Genomic DNA, 9,603 nt, shown 5'->3' with positions numbered 1-9,603 from the left:
ATCGGTTCACTGACTCAACTGGCCGATCAATAATCTATTTGTTTAAATAGATTCAACTAGGGATGTGATTTTTTCCTGAATACCCGTACCCGTTCAATACTCGTACTTGTATCCATACTCGTCAATTCGGTACGGGTATGGGTACCTAGATTTACTGATTTTAGGGACGAGCACTTTCGGGTATAGGTACGGGTATCACGGGCACTCGGTACCCGTTAGGAATATGTAGGAGTTTTTATTGGGATATCTGAAACTCATAAATCTAACTGTGTTTTGTATTGGGATGATCTCAGACCTTCAAGCGGGCTTCTCAAAACCATTGATAATCAAAATATTAAGTGCTAACAGTTGTAATAAAACAAATCAAACCATAGTTCTCTTCTCTTTTTCTTCCAATCAATAACTAGTAACAACCACAATGCATGAATTTTATATTGTGGTTGATTTGATATTTTTAGTTTTAGTATTATGTTTTGGTTATTGTATTACGGTTTTGGTTTTGGTTTTGGTATTATTTATAGTTGATTATCGGTACCGTACAGGTATCGATACCGAGTTTAGTGGATATTTTTTTTAAAAAGAAAAAATGGTACCAAAGCGGATACCGTACCTAAAGTACCCGTGCCATAAATTCGCGTACATGTATGAATACCAAGATTTCCTGATTTTTTATACGAATATTTATGAGTATAAGTACATATACATTATTTCATCCCTTTGTTCAACCAGACAACATATGTAGCTGCTTTATGATCCAACTGGTTCAGTTTGAAAAAAATTGAAATAAGTTACCCTTAAGAGGTAAATGATTTAATAAAGGGCCATGATGACTTTAAATTCCAAAAATGCCCTCCATTGTAGACTTTTAACAGAGGCATGATTCTGAATGTTATTGACTATTACTTACAAGACACGTTTTATCGAAGAGAAACATTTTTCTATTAGCTGTAGTTTTTGTTTTTTCTTCAATATGGTTTCCGTAAACGACAATATAATCAAACCAATGGAAAACTATTCCAATTCAATTTTGTTTCTTAATGAGTATATTTCTATTGGTCTACTTTATTAACAGTGTACGTGTTCACATTTATATCTTACCTTCTTTTAAACAGCCAATGAATAAAGTCCACTTATTTAGGATAATCAAATAACAAAAGGCAAATTTCATACATTCATAGCATACAGTGTTAGTTGAAACCTATCATCTCCTGGTTTAGGGAGATATGTTGTAAGAATGCCCACTACAGTAAAATATGATAGGAATTGGATTCAAACTTAAGAACTCATAGCCTCTAATCTAAATACTTATTTTCTCTCCGATGCTAGTTGAGATAAAACTAACTGTATATATATATCTTACTTGAAACCTTATATTACATTTATATATTATTGTTTTAACTTGCATTTATTTCATTACGTGCTGTATTTTAAGTTTAACAAAATACTAAATAAACTGAACAAAAAGTATATTACTTGGATATACCTGGAGAACTTGATAAAAATAATATTTCTACACTTCTATTAGTAATCCAAGGCAAAGGTGATCATTTTAGTTATAAAAACGTTCATAAGACCTTGTGTAGCGAGGTGTTTTCCTATCCAAAAGCCCCCAAAGCGTCGGGAAGCTTTGGAGGGGGGGGGGGGGGGGGATGTGATTGGTGGATTTGTTTTTTGTTTATTTCGTTAATGAAATATAATAATAAAATAATAATATGATATCGATTTAAACGAGCTCCATCCATTACATCTATTTTAACCAAAACACTCTATGCTGACGTGACGCTACATGCTGCACAACGTCCCCAAAAAGGCTCCATCCAGTACATATGGTCTAACACAATTGTACGTATTATTGACTGAGAAATGCAGAAGCCCCTAGTACATTTGGAGGTGGTTCTTTGAATGATTACGTAACAGGTCCAGCTTCTAACTTTCACTGGTTTGATTATATTCTATTACTTTATTTATAAATTCATTTATTATGCAATTCATATAGTTCTAAAGATATAAGACTTATGAAATGCAGGTGTCCATATGTATACATATGTGATATATTTTATTAACACTATTACTTCTACGTGTAAATGCAAATATGGATTGGAATAATTAATATCAACTAGTATTTTACTAACATAATTATATATATTAACTTTTCTTTAGACATATACACTCAAAACAAAATTTAGAAATAAAATTATACAATAAGATTAAATTGAATTGAATTGAATATTGAAATTGAAAATCTATGATTTTGTTAGATGGTAAATATTCATTCAATGATATTAGTTAAGAATGTGTTGTGTAGTTAATATGGTCGGTCGGTCACCATTCACACCCATATGATTATATTCCCATTTAAATATTCGTGCCTTTGATTCTTTGTTTCCCTTTTGGTTTATAAGTGGAACAACATTATATTCTTACAAGCTTTTTATTTTATAATTTAATATATAAATGAACTAATCAAACTAAATTATGTAAGATACCGACAAAACAAATGAAATTGTGAGTTTTAGCTGCACAAAAAATTCAAGTCGTAAAACTTATCAAAACTAAAAAAAACTTTTAAATTATGATAAAAAGAAATCATACTTTCATCCAAATTTTGCTTTCTAGCATCTCAGTTGAGTACTATTACATGTGGATTATAGAGTTGTTATGACATTTAGAAGTATATTAAAGTGATTATCCTTCCTGTAATCATTCCATGATTTCTATCTTGTATTATTTCTATATAAAACAATGATACATTATAGTTTATTTAGATAACAGAGAATACTCCTATTCAATACAACTATACAAGACTTAGTTTTTCTCTGATTTGTTGGTATCATGTTATAAAATTACAACTCATCATTTGTTTTGACAAAATTTTGAATTTTGAATTTTTATATTAATTCGAAGCATTTTTCATAAGACTACAGAAAAGATATACGCTTATGCCTTTTCTATGAACCGGAAATTGACAGCCCAATTTCAGCGCAGGCCCATCTGGCTCAACAGTTTCACACGCCGATTTGTAGCAGTAGCCCAACAAATCATTCATCACGTTTCAGCGGCTCAAGGTGTCTCAATTTGAGCCTGGTCTCTTTGCACCTTGGCCTCGCAACGGTTTGGCCCACAGCTAGGCCCGTAGACTGCAGTCGAAAACAACGTCCAACGAACACTTCGCCATAAAGTTCACTTATGTTTGTTTAACTGATAAAACTAACAAACATGAACACTCATCTAGTTAAATGGATAAATTTGTCTCGTTTTGTTCATTTAAATTCATTTACATCAATATAGATTTGTTCATTTAAAACAAACAAACAAATAGCACACTCACCCTTTTGCATTTAAACCGATAAACTTAGCTTTGGATGTTGTGACCTTCTGAACAGAGTTTAGAAAATGGTGCATAATAATTTATCAGCCCATAAGAATCACAAATTTATTTTTAGTATGATTGTGCTTGCTATCCAAAAAAGAGGTGTGGCGCAATTTGTTGCCCGCTTACCTGCCACTTCATTATAAATCGTTTGAATGGTTTTTTTTATGAAATTTTATTTTCCTTCTCAAAATATAGTTCATTTATGTTTGTTAGTTTATGTTAATCGTTAATATATTCATATAACTTAGTCTTGTTTTAGTTACGTTTTAGGCTTAACACATTGTTCTTCACGTTACTTATAACTGGTTTTATAGCTCAACTATGTTCTTTATTTTACGTTCACTAACCGTTTGTTTATATAGTTAACAAACGAACACAAACATATCCATTTTTTTAACGAACAAGCACGGCCAATGAAAAGTACTCGAACGAACACTGATGTACTATTATTGTTAGTTTATATAACAACAAAAAACAGCTTATCAACAAACAATGGCGGTTCCTCTATCCAATCTCTCTCCTAATCTCCAAGTTTCCAAGCTCTGTTTAGGTTAGATAATCATTTTCCACATCTAAACAAGCATCAGTCGATTCAAATCTTCTTATCATGTTATCACAGGAACGATGACGTTTGGTGAGCAGAACTCGTTATCCGAATCCTTCAATCTTCTCGACAAAGCATTCGATTCTGGAATCAATTTCTTCGATTCCGCTGAAATGTAACCTAAATTCATTATCACTCTTTGTTTAGTTAATAATTTGAATCAATCGATTAATATGCTTTGAGATTTTAGGTATCCAGTGCCACAGCGTGCAGAAACTCACGGACGGAGTGAAGAGTACTTTGGCCGATGGCTTAGAGAACGAAAAGTACCTCGAGATCGTGTTGTATTCGCCACTAAGGTTATCGCATTCCTGATATAATAAGAATTTCATGTACAATGTGCTAGTTGTTTTTAGGCTTAGTTAAGTTATTTGTATCATATATAATAATATAAACTAAAAAAACGTGTGAATTAAGTAGTGTGTATACAAGCAGTGTAATTATGTAACTACATCGTAGTGTAAGTTGTATATATAATTACACTACTTTTTATTTGCACAATTAGCACGTTGATTCATGATTATTAAAAGCGATCAAAGCGCACGTCTAGGCGTGCAATTTTTAGGCGAAGTGGTGGTTTCTCGCTTTTAATGCTGAAGGCGCATATATATAGGTTCTGAATTTTTTGATTAGTTTTTGAGTTTTTTTTTTGACTTTTTTCTGATTTCTTTTTTAAATCAATAATTGATTGATAAGAATCACCTAAAAAATATGTCAACTTACGTAATTTACTCCAAAATCATCTATAATTCTTGATTCTGTATTAAATCATCTATAGTTAAGCTACATATATTTATTATATCATTATTTCAAAAGGTTTTAATTTTTTTTGTATTGGTTAAATGTTTTTAATTGTTAATCGTATTGAATTTTAATTATATATGGGGAGTAATAATAGTTTTATATATCTATTACATATATATTTTATTGTTTATATTATTCCACTTTTTTTTTCTCAGGCCCTCGCATTTTTGCGCCTAGGCCCTAGGCGATGCCTATGCGCCTTGAGTGCGCTTACCGCTTTTGACAACTATGCGTTAGTTTAATTTGTATTTGATCCAAACATTAAACAAATGATATGGATGTTGATTATCTAGGGATATAGATTGGAAGGAATTGATTCATCATTCATGTATGAAATTGATAAGCTCAGTTAGATGTAGGATAATTGGAAGGTGTGCTGCTCTATGTACAAACAGAAGCTGCATTTCTAACATGGAAAATTATGTTAATATTAAATATCCATTTTGAATGAGAATATTAATAAAATGAAGTTGACCTTTTCAGATTATGAAAATAGCGGTTTGACTTTTTTTTTTAAAATAAATTTTGATAATTTCAATTGATCACAGGTAGACATGTGTCACCAATCAATGTCGGATTACACCCATGATTAAATTTCTTGTGCCACGTTTTAGCTTTAAAAAAATCATTTTTTTAAATTTGTGGGGCCTTTGGAGCCAAAATGATCGAATCTGCTGCGCCAAATTGAAATATGTTGCGCCAAAAGACATTTTTCGTGGTCCGGTCAATTTGTAGTTTTAAAGAGTCAAAGGCTATTTTGTTAATTTTCTCGGTCAAAAAATGGATATTTTCATGATTTTCCACATGTTTATTGGTTTTAAATAGAAGTTGTAAGATTATTTCTGATTGCAGGTTAGTGGCCCTTCGGGGGCAAATGACCTGGATTCGAGGTGGTCCAACAAGTTTAGATAGCCGAAATATAAATGATGCTATCGACAATAGGTTAGTTCACATTAGTGCTAAATCTGATACTGCACTTGTTTCAGCTGATGTAACCGTTTGATGGGTGTTTTTTGTATATTGGAGAACTCATGCAGCTTGCTGCGCGCGCAGACTGATTATATTGATCTTTATCAACTACACTGGCCCGATCGGTTTGTATATTATCTTTTTAGTTATTTAAACACCTACATGGATTTAATTTCAGAATTATTTATTCTAATTTATGTCCTAAATTGTAGCTATGTTCCAATGTTTGGGGAAACTGATTATGATCCTGTGAGACAATACAATTCTGTTAGTATTGAGGAACAACTTGATGTTTTAGGAAGAGCAGTTGATGCTGGTAAGGTCCGTAATCATATCATCAAGTGGTAATGATAGATGCATCAAGTCTATATTGTATAATGATATAGGCTGTGAAAATATGTGTAGGTCAGATTCATTGGTGTTAGTAATGAAACACCGTATGGAGTCATGAAGTTCTTACAAGTTGCTGAAAATAATCCTGCTTATCCAAGGATAATATCTGTTCAGGTGGTGTTTCACTTTATTTTGACCCAACATTTTTGACCCACGATCCCTTTTGACTCATTATCCACACCCGCTGGGCCTGCTATGTAGCTACATCTAATGAGAATATATGCATCATCATTGTAGAATTCGTACAACTTGTTATGCCGACATTTTGATTCAGGGTTGGCTGAGTGCTGTCATTTAGAGAGGTATGTTTTGCATCGGTTACTATTGTAAATGTAGGGTTGACAGTCACGAGTGGGTTCATTGGGTCAACTCGAATTAGAAACATGTTAATTTTGGGTCAACTCAAATTATACAACAGTTCAATTTCAAGTTCCGGATCGATAATCAAACACACAAACTAAACGAATAACTCTCGTTTATATTAATCAGAAAATCTCACTCAAAAAACTGATTACAATATCTCAAACCCTAACTCGGTTTGACTCTTGATGAACCCTAACTCGGCTACACCTAGATGAACCTTAACTCGGTTACATCTCGTGTGTGTCTCTTGATTAACCCTAACTCGGTGACACCTCACACCCCCACACCATCTATAATGTCTAACCATGACTTGGTTTATATAGACTAACCTAACTTGCTAGCCAAGACATTACCAATTATAATTACAATACAATTAGGAAACATATTGTAATTAGGAAATATAACCAACTATGACCAACTTGTCAATTTTGGTCCCTCAAGTTCACTGACTTGTGACTTGGAGTCTGAAATTACGCTCAACACAATTTGGGTCTACTCAAATTATACAACCGGTCAATTTGGTCTTTAAACTAGTTAACTTAAAACGGCCCCAAACAGGGTAGTTCTGGCCAGTGTTCACCACTGACTTTGATGCTGATGTGGTTTTTGTGTAATAACTTATAGGGTAAGACTGTTGGCTTATAGCCCGCTTGCAATGGGTTTGCTTTCTGGAAAATATCTGTTACCCGACGGCGGTGCAACCGATGCTCGTTTGAATCTTTTCAGAGGCAGGTATTCAGAAGGGGAATCCAGATACAATATATCAAATCCCATCATTAGAGAAGCGATTAAAGTAAATCCAATCTCTTAGTTTGTTACATTTAATGGTTAAATATGTTTCATTTTCTTTTTTCCTTGTGATGGTTGAATATGTTGTATCACTTTCTGATCCAATAAAGTTTTGCAGGCATACATTTCTATTGCAGAACGTTATGGCATTCATCCGGTATCTCTTGCAATAGGTATGTACACCAAAAACTGCTTGATAGATTTTTGGGCTCGGCTCGTTTATTATTGATTAAATATGTAATTATTTATTTACACACACACACACAAACATATATATTTATATTTATATTTATATTTATAAAATTTATTGGGCAAATGCCATAAAAAACAACGTTTTTGTTTTTTTCTTGCAAAAGTCCCTCAACATTATTTTGCACATTAATGTCCCTCTACATGCTAGATTTGAACTATATTGTGAAATTCCTTAAACAACTAGGAACGGATATCCAAAATGTTTTAGAAAACAATTGGGATAAAAACAAATATAACTCACGTTAGAAAAAAATAAACAAGTAAGCAAAGCTTGAAGATGAAACAGAATGAGAAGGGCAGCCCGCGGACCACAAGAGGTCATTTTTTAGGCAGGAAATTAGGAATAGCCTATAGGGAATCAAATACTTGACTTAGACACCAGGGATAGCCAGACGTGGGGACGTATGATTGAAATTTTTTTAAAGAAATGGGCCAAATGGCCAGATCTAATGTCAATGGTGGGGCATAAGCTCGCTAACACCTTTATTCAATTAGAAGTACCTTCCACTGCTGGACCACTTCAACCAGATGTATCAGTTCCAAGTTTATTTTAATCACACTTCTGTTCAAAATTAACATGTAAAGGGACTAATGTGCAAAAAAAAATGGTTGAGTGACTTTTATGATAAAAGAGAGAAGGTGCGTTGGTTGTTTATAATATTTGTACATGTCTATATCAGTTTTATAAATATAACAATATATATATATATATATATATATTGTATGGTTATTTTATTATAATTTTATATTATATATATAGTATATATTTATTATATAAATAAATTTATAATATTTATACACATAATAGGTTAGCGAGCCTAGTGAAACTCGACGTTGGAAGCTCAGGCTCGTTTATTAATGAGCTCTAATTTAGGCCTGAGGTCTTTTAAGCTCACTCGTTTTGAGATTTTAAGAAAGCTGATCTCAAGTAGCTCATGAGTGGATTGGCTCGTTTGCAATTGTAGATTTGATTTGTTTACTTGCTTTTCATTATTTTGGGCAGCTTTTGTTTTGAGACATCCTCTTGTGAGCAGTGCCATTTTTGGAGCTACAAAATTATGGCAACTTGAAGAGGTTGTCAGTGCTTGTGAAGTGAAGCTTAATGCAGAGATCATGGCAGACATAGATGAGGTTCACTCAAGGTTTCCAAATCCCTGTTCCTGAGTAAACATTGAACTCATGGTTTTGTTAGTTGACCAATTTCACATAATGTTAGTCAAACAAGTTAGCGCCTTTTTTAGATGTTTGTAAATTAGTGACAAAACCGTACATTTAAATTTATTAAAATCACTTCATAAATCACATACACAATGCTATATCTGCTTCTTCTTATGGTTGGTCAAGTGACAAAAATGCTACATATATTTATTGTATTTTATAAAATATTAGTATCTGAATAGTATAAAAGGGGAATAATTTGAAGACCAGTCTTTGATAGTGATATTGTTGTCGAAACATTCATCATTATAATGAGGGGAATAACATACTTATCACCAGTTTATTTAAATAATTGAATCAATAATGTTTATTTTTAATACTATGAGAATTTTTTAGTATTTTACTCATTATAGGAAGATAAAGTTGATAAACAGGTTATTGTTAGATTATTAGTTTATTTAGTGTTTTGGTTGGATGTTAGGAAATCTGTCTTATGTGTACCAATAATTATAAACAGTTAAGAGATTACCAACAATCTCCTAGCATGGTAGAGACTGCAAACTTCTTACTTCTCCAGACTCTAGGTATTGATATTATTGTCTATTTGTCCCTTCTACTAGTTTGATTCACTCAAGAGTTTTGTAATATATTCTACAATGAAAGTCAGTAGAGTTTTGTAACTTATTTACAATAAAAGGCTCAGTTGTTTTTTTGTTCAACCTGTTGTGTTTGGTATGTTGATTTTTTAATGGAAAAAAAATAAATTGAAGACATTTGAGTGAATATGATTTAAGGTTTCTGGACTTTTAAAAACCTAAGTGCAAGTGTGGGTCATTGTAGAAAGCAATTTTTAAACACCAAAAGTGACAAGATTATCGCCTTATCGGGCCTATCTGCA

General features: G+C 32.4%; 1 pseudogene across 1 annotated transcript; it reads left to right on the top strand.

Annotated features, from left to right (window-relative positions):
* Positions 1 to 3,824: 3,824 nt before the first annotated feature.
* LOC143564227 (uncharacterized) lies at positions 3,825 to 8,894 on the top strand (annotated as a pseudogene). Its single transcript, XR_013140820.1, has 11 exons — positions 3,825 to 3,923; positions 3,993 to 4,092; positions 4,168 to 4,276; positions 5,634 to 5,723; positions 5,819 to 5,875; positions 5,963 to 6,071; positions 6,156 to 6,257; positions 6,381 to 6,445; positions 7,131 to 7,299; positions 7,414 to 7,468; positions 8,551 to 8,894. The product of XR_013140820.1 is annotated as an uncharacterized LOC143564227 (transcript).
* Positions 8,895 to 9,603: the final 709 nt, after the last annotated feature.

This window comes from Bidens hawaiensis, unplaced genomic scaffold (assembly GCF_021521415.1).
Source record: "Bidens hawaiensis isolate Kalapana, Puna unplaced genomic scaffold, B.hawaiensis_p1.1 tig00021834_1, whole genome shotgun sequence".
NCBI classification, from domain to species: Eukaryota; Viridiplantae; Streptophyta; class Magnoliopsida; order Asterales; family Asteraceae; genus Bidens; species Bidens hawaiensis.
Note: the sequence above shows the minus strand (reverse complement) of the source record. Positions and strands in the feature narration are given on the sequence as shown.